This window comes from Aythya fuligula, chromosome 2 (assembly GCF_009819795.1).
Source record: "Aythya fuligula isolate bAytFul2 chromosome 2, bAytFul2.pri, whole genome shotgun sequence".
NCBI classification, from domain to species: domain Eukaryota; kingdom Metazoa; phylum Chordata; class Aves; order Anseriformes; family Anatidae; genus Aythya; species Aythya fuligula.
In genome coordinates, this window is record NC_045560.1 from 33,930,943 (window position 1) to 33,949,196 (window position 18,254).

The 18,254-nt window shown below is 42.1% G+C and overlaps 1 protein-coding gene across 5 annotated transcripts in view; it reads right to left on the reverse strand.

The window, feature by feature from the left end:
• Window positions 1–17,993, reverse strand: part of FAM126A (family with sequence similarity 126 member A) — a 40,244-nt gene extending 22,251 nt beyond the window's left edge. The window contains exon 1 of one of the 5 annotated variants that reach the window (XM_032182724.1): window positions 17,940–17,993. The gene's annotated coding sequence lies outside the window, so the exon portion shown is untranslated. Of the gene's footprint in view, window positions 1–3,818; window positions 4,582–6,050; window positions 7,616–17,122; window positions 17,142–17,795; window positions 17,870–17,939 lie in introns of those variants that run through there. The other 4 variants (XM_032182727.1, XM_032182729.1, XM_032182730.1 and 1 more) reach the window with 4 other exon arrangements.
• Between the last annotated feature and the right edge of the window lie 261 nt (window positions 17,994–18,254).

Here is an 18,254-nt window from a genome sequence, read left to right on the forward strand (position 1 = left end):
AAGATCAGTGGTACTGGGACAAACGCAAAAGATGCAGAACGGCCTTGGAAACTCACTTCTGATTTCCCTGAAGCTTTTAGGAAACATTTTAAAACAGCTGTTCTTTGAAATGGCTTATTCTGAAACTAAGAGCAACATACCACTAAGATACAAAACTGCTAAAGTTAAGAGCATGCTGTGGAGTATATCCCAGGCATGTGAAAACTGTCCTACATTAACTTACAACTTTGTGGTCATGGATTTCACACAACAACAAATACTCATCTGATGAAATAATTAACACTTACTTGAAATGTTTGGTCATGATACACGTTATCAAGCTTCCCTTCGCTAGTTTAAAAATAGTCACAGAGTTCTGCTACCCAAGTATGGGCTTCTTTGAGAAATGACAAACAGGGAAAAGATGGAAGTGAAGAATTGCCTCATATAACACAGATGCAAATTTTTGCTCTGAAATCCAGATTGCAGTGGAATTTTAGAAAGCCTAAATAAAAGGAGAAGAACCAGGCATGATAATGGTGAGAGCTCACTGTAAGCCCTCCAAAGCAAGGGAAAAAATTACTTAAGAGAGGCTTTACTTAAAGAGAAAGCCACTGAAATCTTTCAAGGTATAGTAAGTACATGGTTTGCAGCAATAACTACACAGATCTGCACTGCAAAAGTAACGAAACTGAACAGGCTGTCTGGCAACTTCTTGCATCGTGTTCATAAAAAATAATGGCATAAGCAGGCAGAGATTTTCCTTTTAAGAGAAAAGAGGCTTCAAGTTCTCCCAAGACTTAAGGCAAGTTCTCATGTCCACTTGTTACAAAGGCAAAGGAGTTCAGGAGGGCTGGCAGCTTGTTCAAGAAAGAATCGTGAAAAACAAGCCCAGATTATGCCAAAGGAAAGGGCAGGGAAGGGGAGGGGATCAGATGATCAGCCTAATCATGAGTTGAAGTCAGGAGCTCGTAATGATCTGAAATTCAATAAAGAGGCACACTGAAAACCAGATCCATTTTAAATTACTGCGAAATACAAAATAGCTGTGGTCTATATGGACATGCATTAGAAAGGTCAAAACAGAAACATGAAAACACTAAGAACACACAATTCTTGTATCCCCTTGCTCAGAGGGAAAACTTTTCTGGAAGAAAATATAACAAAGGCTCGTTTCTGGTTTTGGAATTGGTCAGGTTTTATTTGGTTTTGTTTTTAAATGACTACTGAAAAAAAAGTCCATTGCAGTTAGATTACTGACATGGCTAGCATAATTAAAGAATAAGAACTCACAGCATTATTGAGAAAGAATTTAGCCTGTTAAATAAATTATCTGATCAGATGAAAACTAAAATCCTTGGGAAACCAGCTACTGAATTCTCCTCTTGCAGGTCCAGAAAGATATGGAAGACTGTGCAAAAAGTAGAAGGACAGTGCTTTCCAGTAATGAAAGTGGAACAAGGGCTAAGGAAGTATAAAACACACAGGATTAGATTTAATTTCTGGAGAAAACAGCAGTGGTAGCTGTAAAAACCTAGCAGCAGCAGCAGCAGGTCCATTAAAATGCCACTCCTGGCAGGTGGAGGGTTGCAGCACTTCCATTAGAAGGACCAGCTTAGATGATCTCTAAAGGTAAATTAATGAAGATACAGATTAGCAGCCTCTAGATGAATTAGCTTTTGTGTCAAACCCTGATGTGAAAGGGAGGCTTTCAAACAACTCTGTGTGCTAACAAACACAAAGGCAGATCCTTCTGCAAATACTAAAGCAACAAATTCATCATTCTCTACAAAATCACAAGATCTGCTAGCCCTACTTTCATTCCTGTGAATGTGGACAAAGGCTTCTGCAACGTCTTATGCTTCAGTAGGATTGACAACAGCAACCCTTACTGAGCCCCCTTAATAGCATAAATGCTTGTTCATATTGACTCCTGTATCAAGGAGCCCTGGATACTTCAGTTCACAGCTGACACCAAATTCGTCAAACACTTGCATTATTATTTTTTTTTACCTATTTCTGAAAATAACAGTTGATAGATCAATAGATTAAAGACTTCCAGAGAACACAGGATTTATTTGACCACTGAAACAATACAAACATCCTTGGCTGGCACTATCCTTTGGACCAAGAACAATACTTCAAGACTTAACGACTGTATTTGATGACAATTCTTTTTTTGGCACACGAGACAGTGCTAAAGTATGAATATTGAAATGAAAAGCTGAATTAAAAGAAAAAGGAAACATTTTTGCTGATGGAGTCTTTGATTTTTTCAGTCATGAAAACATCCCATTGAGATTTAAGGCAGCCGTGATCCACAAGAGACGCAGACTGCTCTTATTTTACCTTCATGCATTACAAGAAAAACCATACGCCCTTCTGAATACCTGGTTTAAACTTAAACACATCCACAGCAATACACATGCAAGTGTCATAAGTAAAAAACCTGATTTTGAAGACATAGATCATCTGTAATAATTTTCTCTGCATTTAAGAAGCTTCATTTCCACCCATCAGGCATGGGGGGCAGGGGTTCTTATAACAGGCAGATAACCTAATGGTCAGGATTGCTGCATTTTTTGCTGGATAAATCATGCTGCACTGCAACAATGTATGCATAGATTTGGCAAACCCTTCTGAGACTGTTCTAAAAGAAGTATTAAAAAATTTCTGTTAACAATGCATTTCTTTTTTCCTGAAGTTTACAAAAAGAAATCAACCCTAAAACTGTTTTTTTTTTTAAAAAAAGACACCACAAAGTGGACCAAAATAGGGGCTAAGTTCTTGCATCTGTTAACCTTTTGTCCATCAAATTCCAAGAAGATTTAGAAAAATGTATCCCTTAAATATAGCTCTAGTTGAGTAGATTCAACTGCAACACAGTAAAGCATGAGATGCCCCAGTCACTAACGAATTAAAGCAACAAAAGTAGATACAGTAAATACATGCTACTTAGAAAAAATGTAAAATTATATTGAGAACAATTTTTACAAATACCAAAGCTGTAATGAAAATTCAAACAATATAGCAAGCACTACACAGCATTTCCCCCCCCCAAACATCTTGCTTTAAGGAACATCAGCTTGTAATTCCCTTTGAACAGACTGGCTTTTTCCTTGGCCTCTTCCTTTAAGTCCCTGTAAAGAGTTCAGATCTACAGACTTTGAGAATTTCTTTAAAAATTAATAGCAATAAAATAGCTTTTGTCCATACAACCCCCACAAAAACAAAACTTTGACTAAAACTGATCAGCAGCTTTCAATGTCCCCATGCTCCTCACTCCAAAAGCCTTACAGGCAGAGCCATTTGGACATCCTGATGGAAGATCATTGCAGGAAGGAGAGAGAAGTCGCAAAGATTCAAATGATCCCACAAAATTATTTGTGATGGATTTCAGTCAGGCTGTCATCCATCTGCTGAACTTAATGGTAGACACATATAACGTGTCTATGTCATACTAATGTTAGACATATTCTTAGCTTACACCATGCGTGAGGCAAAGCAACTTCAGGCAACTCTCACTGCACGTCTTACTACGTTCTTTCACATTTATCACATGACAAAAACATGCGTAGGCACTGCAGCCCAGCTAGCACACAGCAAATTTATCTGTGCATTTTAGCCTGTAAGTTAGAAGCACTTTGGAGTATTTTCCTCACGTGGACTAGCAGCAAGAAATAGGATTCATACTACATAATAATCAACAAACAAGCTTCCCTAGTGGAACATCTATTTAAAGTAAGCATACATGAAATCATACAGCCCTTGCTAATCTCTAACATCAGAACCCAAAGGAACTCGAGCCCTAATATCAACAAGAAAAGAATCTAACTTACATTCCACTCAGTCCGCAATCCATTTTGATACGGCTTGAGGTAGGACTTTTCTGGATCTGTTCCCAAGTAATAAGCAGACTCTGAGAGCTGTAAATTGATCGTGCTCCATTCTAATACTATAATAAAACTCTCCATATATCGGAGATGGCATTTTTTGCTTTGCTTCAGAATGAATGGTACATCTGGAATAAGATACCAAACAAGTTTGCCTGGCAAAAGCAGAGAGTTCTTTCAGAGACTTCTACAAAGTGGCTGCAGAGACAATCCTTTTTTCATTACAGCACAAGCACACCAGGAACTTACCAAGCTTTTAATAGAGGCAGGGAGAAAAAGTTGCTACACACCAAGTTGGTGGAGAACAAGCCAAGACGAATGAAGCTACATTCTCTGGCAAACCTACTAATGGGTTCAGCTACTTCAATGGCTTTCATTTTCCATGTCACTCAAGACTTTTTTAATCTCCTAGTATCAAACGATGGCCTTGAGTCAAGGCACAGACAACACATGCACAGGCTGTTCTTAAAGAAAATTCTCACAATAGGTGGCTTTCCTATTCTTTAAAGCTACCCAGCCTTGGTAGAATTTATCCACAGGATGTGTGTATCTGAATGAACTCTGGATTAAGTACAAGGAGGTTGGACTTGGACAAAGAATGAACTCTTGAGTTCTGCAGAACTGACCTTCTGGAGTCACTGCACTAGGCATTTGCTAGTGGAAAAAACAAAACCAGGAGCCAAAAACTGCTCAAGTCCCATCCTCTGGGAACTGCTGGAAGAAGAGGAAAAGCATATATTGTGCCCTTACTTAATATGAAAAGCATCTGTTTGGAAGTTTGTGCTATTTGCTAAGAAATAACCTTTTCTTCGTCTTCAGCTAAACAGATCTAAGAGCGGAACAAGATTTTTAAGAACCAACAGCCAAATTTGGTTCCTAATTCCCTGAAGAGGAACAAAGTAAACTTGTGAGCATTCTGTTATGATGCACCAGGTCTGTAAGAGTCCAAGTCCCTGGTCCTTATGGTTTTGTATTCTACGGCAGTTCCATTTTCAAAAGTAGGGAACAGCTAATTAGGACTCAACCTTTATTTTTCCCCCCTCCTTGTAAACCCTTTGAAGTGGTACAATTAGCATTGGGAACTTTTTAAATCAGCTCTGTATCTCACATCAAGTTCACTTAAGGACCACAGTCTATGCTTAAAATTCATGCTGCTGAACCCTCTTCTCTCCCAACTCTTTTCAGAGACAAAGGCAAACGTTGGTAGGCCTCAGAAGAAGAAACATAACTTGGGCAAGTGTGTTCTTGACTAAATTGTCAGTGAATGTATTTTCCTGATGTTAATGCACAGCTTATTCTACTGATACAGTGCTTTATTCACTTATTATGGAATTTCAAATATTGTCAAGCTATCCTGTTCAAACAGATACCTGTTGTTGCAGTAATAGATAGCAAATTAAAGTCTGTCAAGAAAACAAACCAAGGCTGCTCTGGGCTCCAAAAACCACTCTGGCAAGTTCCACAAACCACAAAGGCCAGGTGTGACTTCTTGACATTTTTCAAATTTACTCTAAGGGAAAGAAACAAAAACCCCATTGTGCTAAGCCTGAAAGTCACATGCTCTATTCAAATACACAATGCAAGCAATGCTCAAAGACTCTGTGTCAAATACTCTCTTGTAATTGCTGCCTTCTGTGTAAAAGGAGGCAATGTCAACTAGCTAGCTATAGCTGCACCAAGCATCACTGACTCAAGCTCAGACAAGTTCCTAAAACGACAAGAGAGCTGTTCAGCATCTTCTCACAGGAGAACAAGTGCTAGGGCTCAGAACAAGTGGGAGGAGTTCCCGAAAACAATGCAGAGAAGGCATACATTGAGTCCCACGGCAGAGTGGGTTAAGTCTACAGAACTGCACAGAAAAAGGAGCCTGAATGCATTCGTGGAAGAAACCCATGCACAGCCATTACATGTAAGAGCACATCTTTGTGTTCAGAAAGCCAAAGTCAAAGATGATCCCCCAGAATACTCTTTCAGCCCTCCCTGTCACTATATGCCCTGTTTTCCTCTCTAACAATCTATGAACAGCCCTTGTTAGACAGAAACATCTCAGAAGTTCTGGTCTGACTCCGTGTGGTCCCAACCTCTGCCAGCTTACCTTCACAACTCCTGTGCTAAAGCTATACCAAGACAGCAGTTTTGAACACCCTTGTTTCCAGTGGTTTTCAAAGGTTACTGCACCTGTGGAACTGAAACGGCAGTCAATTTGAATTTCACGTCGCCAAGGCTGTTTTTCAGTTTTGCTTCTATTTTTCTCCCCCATCCATCAGCACTAAGCACCTCCTTAGCAGGTTACAGTTCAGATGAGAGCCAGAGGTCAATGAACTTGCCCACGCCAGAGGCTTAAGCAAGATTTCCTCCTCTTGTGCATATACTCTCCTTGAACGGTTTACATTTGAGATATGACCAAGTTACATATCTTCGGGCATCACATGGAAAAAATCCTCCAAAAAAATACTCAAAATAGGTTCTTAAAAATCACACTGCTAATATTCAGACACAGACACTTCCATTCTGACAATAGTAGATAATGAAAAAAATAGTTAACGCTGAAGCCAGAAAGTGTACATTAACTAAACTGCACAGAAGCAACAAAAAGCTGCCTTAAATGCAGTTGTTTCTTGTGCTAGGGATATAGCACCATACAATACTGACAATTTGCAGCCCAGAAACCAATAAATTTAATTTTTATATCAAGCTATAACTCACCCTCCCACAACCCTCAACTTCTGTAAATGTGGAGAGGAAAAAAGCAACAGCTGAGCTCATAATGCCATTTACGGTGCTGATAAAGAGTCGTATGGGCACACAGGACCCAGAACATGTCTGCAGAAAGCTTTCTCAAATCATGAGTGAAGGGTAGGGGCCCTATAAGCATACGCTTTAGGAGATTTTAATTCTGACCTTTGGCTGCTGGCAGTTACATTTGCTCAACTTCAGATTAGCAAACAACAATTATAAACCACCTTTGTACACCATCCACCTTGTACTTGCCCTTTACCAGGCAAAAGATAACTCTTTAAACACAACCAAACGACTCATGCCAGCCAAACAGTTTACCAAGATAGAGAAGTGAGATTCGCTATTGATTTATTCCCCTGAATTTATACAAGCTGTAGTAAGTCAGGTTTATATCGTTAAAGCTGTACAAAAGCAACTCTAATAGTTGGATGCCAAACTGGTGTAAAAATGAAATAAAAAAAGCTTAGAAGTTATTTTTTAAAATCGTACTTCACCATTTCTTCCTTACTGCTTTCTGCACAAGAGCACAGCCTAAGTACAACTGCAGTATTGCTAACAACAGGATCAGTCAAAATCTGTCACTGGAAACCAATTTGCCCTGGTCACATCCCATTCCCCAGCCTGCACAAGCCCTACTCTTTTTCAAGCTATTTCATTTGCAGTACAGCAAGTGTTAGCTTTTCTATCATCTGCAACATACCAAGAGTTAGATCCATTATAGGAAAAATAAAGAGCTATTACTTCCAAAACAGCTGTTCTTAGCAGCTGAAATATACCTCCTTCCTCTTTTGTTTTGGTCCATGCAAATGCTATTGTTTACATCTTATTAAATCTTTAAGAAAGAACAGACACAAACAGCTTAGTCTTGGAGAAAACAGGAGATCTAGATGAAAAATCTTGTTGTAAACAGTTTGTAGTTATTCTGGGTTAATAGAGTTAACAGCTGAACATACACAAAAATCAAAGTAATAGCTATATATCACAAGGAAAGACAATTTAAATTAAAGCAGTGTTAAAGGTAGTACAGCCAAAAGCCTAACCAACCATACCAGAATTAACAAACAGAAATGCACGGAAGGGAACAACATGCTAATACTACTACAGTCACCCAATCCACCCAGGTTATCCAGGCTTTGCATTAGCCCCAAAACCCCACACTATTCAAATCAAGGTATCTTCTTTATGCTCTAATAAGAAAGAACTAGAAAGCTTTAGAATTTGATTTTAATTGTTATCTTATCTTGCACCTGTATCTTGTGTCAGGAGTAAGAAACACCAAAGTACACCACAGGGTGCTCTTACCACTTCTGTAAAGAAACGCAGAGCTGCAGAAGTTACCAAGTTAGAAGAAGCATTCTCTACACAGCTCTGAGCAAAGTGAAGTTACTGTTCTCCTACACCCTCATTCCCCTAAGCCCAACACATACTACATCACGATGCAGTCAGGAAGTTTCCCTGAAACCCAGAAAACAAAATTTAAGACGGTGAAATAGAATAAACTATGCAGAGAGAATAATTATGTTGCAGCTCTTGTTTCAGTGCTCACACAAGCCTTGAAGCAACAACCAACAGTCTTTCCAAGAGCACAGAGCATTATTTTGGTGGCGATGACCTCTAGTTACCTACTTTGCATCCTCAAACTTCAGTGCTACTGTAGCTTACCTTTACTAGTAGTTACTCCCTTAATCTAACTGTCTGTGAAATCTGCTTGTTGCAAGCTCATTTTAAAAACAAGTTTTCCTTTCTGTGAAAATAGGAAGTCACCCCAGAGGTTCTTCTGAACAAATCAAAAAGAAAGGTGGCAGGTAATTCAGCAGTCGGAAAAGCTGTCAATATAAATCATGCATAAATAGATGCTGCACAACAGCTTCAGGATGACCTAAAAAGCACGCAGAGAATCGAGCAGTGGCTGTGCTTCACCTCCGAGCATCAGCTGCCAAAGGCACAGCTCCAGCACCTCTCCCACAACAGCGTAGTTTTGGCTAGAGCAAGCAGAAAAGAGTTCATCCGACAAATAGTTTAGCAGTGACTCTTATCAGAAGGCCAAAGACTCAGCTCACAAATGGACAGGAGTTGGAGCAGGCTCTTCACCTCCCACTTTTAATACTCTACACCTTCTACTTTTCAGTAACAGCATCAAGAATGCAACACTTGGCCAAAGCCTCTTCGCTCCACTGGCTGAGAGCAAGATTTTAGGAGGTTCTGCCTACTTCCAACCCCGCTCAAGGTATCCGGTCCCTATCTATTTTGAAAGGCAGAGATGCCTACTTACAAGCCAACAGAACCTAACTGCAGAAGACCGTACACAAGCCCCATGAATGAAGAAATTTCATAGCAGCTCTTGGGACTTCTTTTCAACAAGATCTTCCTTCTGCCTCCACAACGTGCAGGGAGCTCCACAGACTGAGAATTAGGTTGCAAAAGTTCCAGGTGCTTCAGAAGTGATTGTTTTATTTAGCATAAAAAAAAATAGTTAAGTTGTAAGTTCTATTTATTATTTTTTTTAAGTAATATTAAGAGCATGAAAATATTTAAAGAGAAGTGTCTGCTCTGAAATCACACCCTCCTTTGCCAGCTGCTCATACATGCCCAGCTGAAAGGTCCATCTGCAGCCTGAACTCCTGAAAGCGTTCCCAAGCACCCACAAATAAGAATCATCCTTTCAAAGTAGGTCCATACATAGCCGAGAAAGCCTAACTTGCTGCATTTGAAACAAGCATCAGCCCATACTATCAGTATGAATTCTGGGATAGATCAGTGATTTAGATGACCCAGAAACAGCCTTCAAAACCTTACTGCCCCTAAGAACAGTTATGGTGTGTTTACCTAGGGCAGGCCTGCAGTAATAGCACACTAACATCAACACACATGCTCAAATGTGACTGCAATGAAAGGGTTTGATTCTTAATTTTACTCCAGAGCATTTATTTGAAGCAACTGCTATGATACTTCCCATCACCCTGCTCTACCACTGCAACAACATAAGCATTCCTGATAACTTAATGCATCCCAAATATCACCTCCAGTGTACCATTCTACCATTTTCCCAAAGACCATGAGAGAAAAGCAGGAGCACTGCTATCTGGGACCCAGCACACATTTTATAGCAAAAAGAGACTTGTGGTGATCTACCAATAACTGGTTCAGTAGCTTATTTTGTCACGAAGAAGCTATAGCAAGCTGCATTTTCCAGAGGAGGGGCACATCAACACTGACAATGATCGTAGGACTTGGTTTGCTTGGAGTGGTTGAAGATAACTTTCTGTTAAGTTGCAGAACTCAAATGATCCATCAAGAAACGTACATAATGCTACATTAAATAGCTTCAGGAAAAGGCTCCTTTATCTCCACATGGCAGTTTTCTCTTTCTTTCTCATCTCTTCCCCACCAAGCTCTCCCACACAAGCCTGCTGTATCAGAAGACTGGACACGTTAATTTGAACAACATTTTCCAACACCAAAAAAGAGCTTTGTGTATTTTACACGCTTTATAAACATCAGAAAAACACTATTTCTTTCCTGAATTTTTTTTCATGTAACAGCAAGATCCAAACTTCTGTCTTACTCAGAATTTGGTATGTTTAAGATTTAAAAAAAATAACAACAACAGGGCATGGGTTCAATTTCTCTTTTCCTGCTTCCTTTATTTGCATGGTCATTAAAACTCAAGATGTCTTCTGCTCAAAACAGGCCTGACTTTCTAAGTCTATTCTTTATGACTTCCACACTTAATATTTCTAGAGTAATCAGCTGATCAGTACTTCAGCATTTGTTTACAAGCTCTGAGCCCTAGTTTGGAGCACAGCTTTCAGGAGTTTGAGTCTGACAACATCTCTGTAGCCTAACGACAAACTAGTTGAAATTTTTTTCTGCAGTAGCCTGAAGTCTGTGGAGTTCAACCTGGAACCTGACTCAGTGCATTCTGCTTACAAGAGGCAACTGAAAAGTCATTTGAATTGCAGATGCAATTATGACAATACATGGAAATTGGTCATTGACTGCACATGTATTTGGGACACGGTGGACTTAAATGAACCAGAGCCAAGTAAGAGCAGGACAGCTTCCTAGCTCCAGGAAGCACGTTACGCTCATGAAAACTGCTGTGGCCACAGTAAAGAGGAGCTGTAACAAACCAAGAGCAAAGCAAGCTATCACATGAGGAAACACCAAATAAAATCTCAGTGAATGGCCACTTTTCAAACAGTACGGCATTCTTTTCAAGGGGAGAGAGAGTGTAATTGCACGATACAAAAAGATCATAATCCTATCATCTAAATCACAAGTCACATTCGATTTGAGGAACCTCTTAAATGTTAAATGTGGCATCATTTGGTTCCTGGTGGTTTCATCACCTAGTCAACTTCCTATTCACACTGTTCAGTCAGCTCCTCTGGTTGCTGTACAAGCAGAGGTTTCTCCCCTCGATGTCAAAAACACCCACATCCTACAAAGCTACTAAATTTATACAGGACGTTCACTTCTCTGCACTGAAAAGTGGTCATAAATGGGTGAGTTAAGCGGGTTAGCCACTGTTTCATGGGAACACAGATGAACTAACAAGCATTCCTTTACCAGAATAGGACATTTTTTAAGTACCACTAAAATGGGAATGAACCAAAGATTTCCGTGACTTCCTTAAGGAATGAATGTATGCACTATGTATGGGAACTGCAGAGTTTAGAGATCTTCTCTGTTTAGGCTAAGTTTCAGGTGAAAAATATGTGTCAGGTTTTCCCATTACATCTACGGCTTGCCAGCACCACGAGTTTAGCAGGAAATATCACCGCACAAATAACCATTACATCCTAGTAAGACCTTCCGGGAACCACTGCTAATGCACATGCTTCAGAGACTCTTAAACTTTGATGCAAGACAAAAAGGGTCATATTAAAAATACATATGAAAAAAAAAAGTTACTAAGGCAGCAAAGGAATTCAAAGGAGCAGAGACTGCATCATGTTAGAGTGGCTGAGTAGATTAGCAAGTGCTAGAAGAGTAGTTCTGCTACATTTGCAGAAATTACTGAAAAAGCAACACAACTTGAGCTCAAGCCTTCAAGCTATCTTGACCAACTTCAAACAATTCTAACTGAAAAGAGAATCCAGCCACTTCAAGCAGTATCATTAAGTACTTCGCAGAACAGATGTTTCCTTTGTTGTGTTTCACCAAGTGACATGCCAAATTTGATTGTCTGAAATACCGTGCTTCATGACAGCGTAGCAATGCTGTGGTGAAAATACCTGCCACTTACAGTAATGATGCAAAATGCTGCTGAGAAAATGGGGATGGGAGGGGCACAACTTTTTTTTTTTTCCCCTCCTCAGATTTACAATGAAAAGTCAATTATATTTTCTCAAGAAAGAGAGGCATTGGTAAATACAGTACAAGCACTCACAAAGCTGTGTGAGCAGATGTACAGAATTCCTGTCAAAGCCCATCACCTGCTCCTCTGGCTGCTGCACTGGGAATTCAGTTCAAAGCAGGGGGAGAAAAAAAAAAAGGGAAAAAAAAAAAAAAAAAAGCAAGAGCCTATTAGTCTTTCTAGACCTGATATATAGAGTCAATATAATTGGGAGTGTGAGAGATGTAAGTGGAAAGACTACAGCTTATTAAGCCTAAAAGCTGCAACTGAGTAAAAGTAGTAGCATGTCCCCAGCATGTGACATGAAAACTGTAAGTATTTTAGCACAACCTCGAGAAGAGCAACAAGAAAGGTATTATCTTAACTGAGCAGAAAGCAACTGGCTCAGCCAGATGTGCTACTAACCACAAACTGTGGGAGAATATTCAGAACCTCACTGCCAAAATGTAAAGTTACTGGAAGGCACGTTAAACTGTTGCTTTAGTACCAAGCTTCCCTTCATTAGCCCAACACAAGGTGTTGGAAGCCACAGTCTGATTTTGCAACCTGCTTCACCTCTGGAAGAATACCAGACAAATTCATTCAGCCAGCAAGCACTAAGGAAAAATCTTACCATGGAAAAAAGTTTCCTTTTTTTTGCCTGAAGATCCTATAGAGACAAACAGAGACCATACAGCATATCCAGCATGCTTACAGGATAGGCTGCTTGAAAACATCCAAGCATCCTAACGTTAAGAGATGGTAGATGGCAATAAAAACTATTAAATGGAGATTCTTAATATTTATTAGGCCAACTTACAACTTTTACTGATACTTGAGTCATTTCCTTCAATACAGCAAATACATTAGGATTAAAAAGAAAAGTACAAAACAATTTTATTTAGAAATGAGAACGGATTCAAGTACTTGAAAACAAACTACAATGATATAGTTCAGCCTTGTCCATCAACCAGGCATTCATGAAGACCTTATATTATCCAACATTAGCTTGTGCACAATGCTCAGACTGCTAGACAGCTTAATTATTGAGCATTCGACTTAATTCTCTACCTCCAATCAAAAGTCTTCCCACAAGAATCTACTTCGTTTTGCAAAGGCTGCATATTTAGAGCATAACGGGCTTCCTCCCCCTGTTTCTAAAAGAAAATAAAAAAAGGACTGCAATAAAACATCGTAATAGTAGTGTTTAGTATTAACAAAAATACTAAGGCTGTATGCACTGTTCCTCAGGTTGGAGTTAGCACCTTGCTGAAGCATAAATATTTATCCAGTGCAAACAGCAGGAGCCCTGAGGAGACAGCAAGGCTTAGAGCACTGAAGTGCGGCAATTAGCATCCAGCACGGCTTCGGAGCAGGCTATGCTATTTTTAATTAAAGGTTAGCTTCAAAATAGAAAAAAAAAGTAACAAAATGCTAATGGTATCTTAACTCTTACCTAGGAGAGCTGTCTGTAACAGCTCTCTAAGCTACCCCAAACACAGAAAGCTTCTGGCACTAAATTTAGAGTAAGAGCACTTATTCCAGTCAGGATGGAGAGCAAACACTCGGTGACTCGTGCACCAGCAGTAGGCGTGTTCAACCGTTCAGCCAGAACTGCTTTTACCTACATCTCTTTGTTGTGCTTTGTTTGCTACAGAGCATTTCTTATCATTGGGGGCTAGAGACAGAAGAATGCAAACATACATCTGTTTTGGAGAGATAGCCCGTTTCCAATCTTCCTCTCCGCAATCAGATGATATGCAACCGACTCTCCTACAATGCCGATTGTTTAAAAAGGAGTAAAAATGTTTTCAGGCACGGTCTCATTTTTCATGCCACTCTCCATACACGAGAGTGATGATTACTGAGCACGGTCCAAATTCCACGTGCTTTATTGATTCCAAATCTAATAAATAATGCTCCCGATAACAACTGTTTATGGAGCACACATTAAATTTGTGCACCATTGGGAATTTACAACCAGGCCTTATAAACCGAGCCTGAAATAACCGCGGCACCATTCTCCCATTTCTGCCAGCGGGATGACAAGGACGGGTCACGTCCCGAGCGCTGCAGCGTTACGGGGGCTGCAAGCCACATTATGTTCATTCACTAGCTCCCCAGTTGCTACCAAAGCATGCGAGTTCACGCGGGGATGCGGCTAAAGAAGTCACCGTAAGTAAGGCGCCTGACGAGAGTAAGCCAGCGCTCTATTTTTATTCTGCTGGTCTCGAACCTGATCCTAATTAGGACAAAGGCTTCACAGCAGTTTCACCAGGAGGACTAAAACACTTAATATCCTGCATCAGTTTAGATGAGCAGTATGTTAAACGCTTGGCTCTTTCAGCTGGCTTTTAATATAAACCAGAAGGATTCAAGTTTGCAAGCTAGCAAAGTTCCAACACCGATTTGACAGAACCCTAACCACTTACAGTCAGAGAAGATGCAGAAGCAAGACCCTCAGCCTCGCAGAACTAAGAAATCATTTTAATGGCGTGCAGAGCTTGAGTGCCCTGGAAGGCGCTTTGCAGCCCTGGCATAATTAAAAAGCATTTTTCATACTTGAGTACATTTTTTTCTTCAACTACACTGACCTGACACAGATTCCAGTCTTCATCCTGACACCACTTTGTTGCTGCCTTCCAAGATTATCTCAAGAAGCATTACAAATACATTAATCCAATTTAAGTTCCTAATTAACTGATGATAATAAAACAATGTTTTAATTCCAACACATCCTTCACTCTCAAATGTGCATTTAATACTCCCCACTTCAATTCTGGCAGCTGAAGGCAGCAAGTGGCCAAAAAGGCCACTCTTTCATAAAAGAAAGAAAATACAGAATTTAAAGAAAAGATATGATGCCTACAATTTTACTTAGTGGGTTTGGGGGGTTGTTTTTTTTTTGTGTGTGTGGTTGAGATGTCGGGTTTTCTTTTAAATACTTCTATGATTAAACTGAACAGCATCAGCAAATCAAAAGCCATAGTTCTGTCAGACAGCAAACTATCAGATTCCAGTACAACAAGAACTTCCAAATCCATCCTGCCATAACCAAACCAGCATGCTGAGCAGTAAGTTTTAAGCACTTTGTATTTTCATAACACCACAGAAGTCTAGGAGGTTACACACAGCCACTCCAGTGATCAAGCTATTACGCATCAGTATTTGCACAGTCTTCAGTTTGGGAGGATTTGTGTGTGTGTTTGTTCATTGCGTATTTTTGTTGTTGTTTTTAAGCGTAGGAGATTTGGGCTCTTAGTTCTCCTAACCTAAGGAGACAGAGCATACACAGACAGCGAAGGTCATATCATCAGGCTTCCCGTTTCCTACACAATGTGACAGATCTCCTGGTTAAACTTCACACTTACTACTCTGGCAGACCGACTGCTTGGTAACTGTTAGGATCTTCAGTAACACACAAGTGCAGCGACTCGTGCATAATCCCCATCTATGCTAACAAAAGCACCTGCACAAATCCAACGGCAGACTTAAGCATAAGCTTGCACCCAACCTTGCATTTGTTAGACAGGAAGCGTGCCAGGTTATGCAAAGAGGGCATTTACCTAAATGAGGGCTTGGTAATGAACCTGGTGATCCAACTAACTGAGTTAAGTCTAAGCTGCTCCCAATGGAGGCTCTGCATGTCTGCAGAGCAGCCAGGTGATCTCTGTAAGAGTACAAGACCCACTGGGTTCGAATATTATCATCATCATAAACATTTAAGACTCATTCAAATGCCATTTGTAAGCCTCAGACATAGAAAGCACTCTGCAGGCTCTTAGTCCCAAAGGAAAACCTGGGAACTGTGACTTTTCTCTTACAAATCATGCAGATTTCTCAAACTTCCACAGAACCTGAAACAAAGTAGCGTCAAGTTGAGCCATAAAATGCATATTAATTTTCTAATCAAAATAGCCAGACAGTAGGCAACATTTGAAAACTAATGATAGTAAGATAAATCTCCAGAACGAACAAGGTGGTTTTCACGTTGCACATGCTAAAAGAAGTCACAGATCAGAGATAACCTACCTACCCTAGGGTAGGATTTAACGAAAAGGCATTTCTTGATATGAACGTGTTTCCTTGTGTGCAATAACGTACCAAGAAATAGATTAATTCCGTGACTTACTGCTAGGCTTGATACAGTCATAACATTTGCATCAGTAAGTGGGCTCAGAGCGTAGGGCCAGCCCCATTGTGCTAAGGAAAATACAGATGACACATACCACTTACAGGGCCTAGCCTTGCAATATCTTTCGCACATTCTTGTTTGCAATACAAGTCTTTACAAATTAGAATCCAAGTGACTTAACCATCCAGCTATGCCTGTGAACATGTCTACCATGAACTTTCCCGAGTGAAAGGGAACCCTTCCATTCCTGTAACTATCTCAGAAGCTTGAGATGATTCTGCCCATAAAAGCCTTCTTCCTTGTAAGAAGCATTCTGAGTAAACTTAACTTGTCTCCTAAAACAGCTCAACACTGAAAGGAAGTGAAATGCTAAAATTAATAAATCATCCGCAGCAACACAAACTTCCTCAAAATTGTCACCCCTCTGTTAAAAGGCCTGTTAAAAGCACCCTGTCTCACACAAAGGTTAGCACAGTAAAGAAGAAGCCGAGCTTTGCATTTCAAAAGTAGTATTTTCACGTTGTCTCCTTACTCTGGAGGAAATAAACGTATCCAAGCACAACGCCAGATGGATTCAGCTCAACTTTAAAGTTCGTTACTATTAGCTCAAGTATTTCACTGATGAAAGTGAAATAGACTGGAAGTTAATTTCACCAAGTTTTCCAAGGCTACTGACTTTTCACAACTTAAAAAGAACTTGTTGGAAGGTGGAGATGACAACAAAAGCACGGCACTGTCACAGAGGAAGGCATGCTGTGAAAGGCACAAGCTTCTGAAAAGATGCTTTGTAGCATCCAGAGGCAAAAAAAAAAACCTGCAGAAAAGCCTTTTAAACGCAGTGACAACCAATCCTCGGCGTCACTCTACACTTTGCCACCTAAAACTGCTCCTTCGCAGTGTCTTGCGCTCAAGTCGCTTATCAAACAACACTAGGCATGAAGCCTGAGCGTGCAGCTGACACAACTACTTAGCGGCGATCAACAGGAGCTAATATTTGATCCCTCTACGGTCGTCGCGTGTATCGGCAGCCGGTACCAGCAGCCAGCAGAGATCGAGCGGCGTTGCTAGACACGCACTCCTCGGGTACCGAACCTCTTCCTCGAGGACACCCAACTGTCCTGGCAGAGCTGGGCTCCGGCTGCAAGAGAAACGAGGCGGGCAGCTCCCGGGACCACGGGAACCAGCCCGCGGGCGTTATTTCTGCCACGGGTATTGCCTCTGGGAGACGGCGCGGGGCGAGCTGCCGCGATTTGGGGCGGGATGAGGCGATTTGGGGCGATTTGGGGCGCGTTTTGGGGCGCTCTGGGCTCGATAGCGAAAGCTCCCCCGGCACTGCCTCCCGCAGCACTTCCTCCTCCTCACGCCGCCCGGCCGCCAACTCTCGCCGCTTACAACTGTTGCTGCCACTTCTCGGAACCCCCTGCCCGCCCCGCACCGCGGAAAAAATAAATAAATAATTAAATAAATAAACCAATAAATAAAACGGTAAAAATGAAAAATAAATAATAAAAAAAAAAAAGGCGGAGAGGGGACGGGCGGCACGCCGCGGCACCGCTCCCGCTGCCCGCCCGGGGGGCAGCTCTTTGTCTGCCCGCCGCCGCCTCCCGCAGCCCTCGGGGGACGGATTGGGCACGGGGGGGACCGGAGCCGGAGGGGCGCTGCCCAGCCCTGCCCTGCCCTGCCCTGCCCTGCCCGCCCCGGCGGGTACCGGCACGTAGCGGCTGCCCCCGGGCCGTGCGGGGCTCCCCGCAGCCGTTGGCCGCCCAACGGCCGCCGCCGTCCCGCGCGGCCCCGCCGAGTTCCCTCAGCGGCCGCGCGCCCCGGCTCGCGCCGCGCTCCCTCGCTCACTCACCCCGCCCGCCCCGCGGCGCCTCCGCTGCTCACGGACGCGCTCGCCCGCGGGGAGCGACGGCGGGAGGGAGGCGGCGGGCTGGCACCGCCCGAGCGGCCGCTGCCTGACGGCGGCGCCGGCCAATGGGCGTGCGAAGCGCGGTCACGCTAGCCAATGGGGTCCTCTTCTCGCCGCCGGGGGGCGGGGCCGTCCCGCGGGCAGGGCGGGCGGCGCCGCGGGGCTCTGAGGGAGCCTCGGGGGGGGGCGGGCGGCGCCCGGGGGGTCCCGCAGCGGGCTGAGGGCTGGAGGTGGCGCCTCCCGTTATAAGCACTGCCC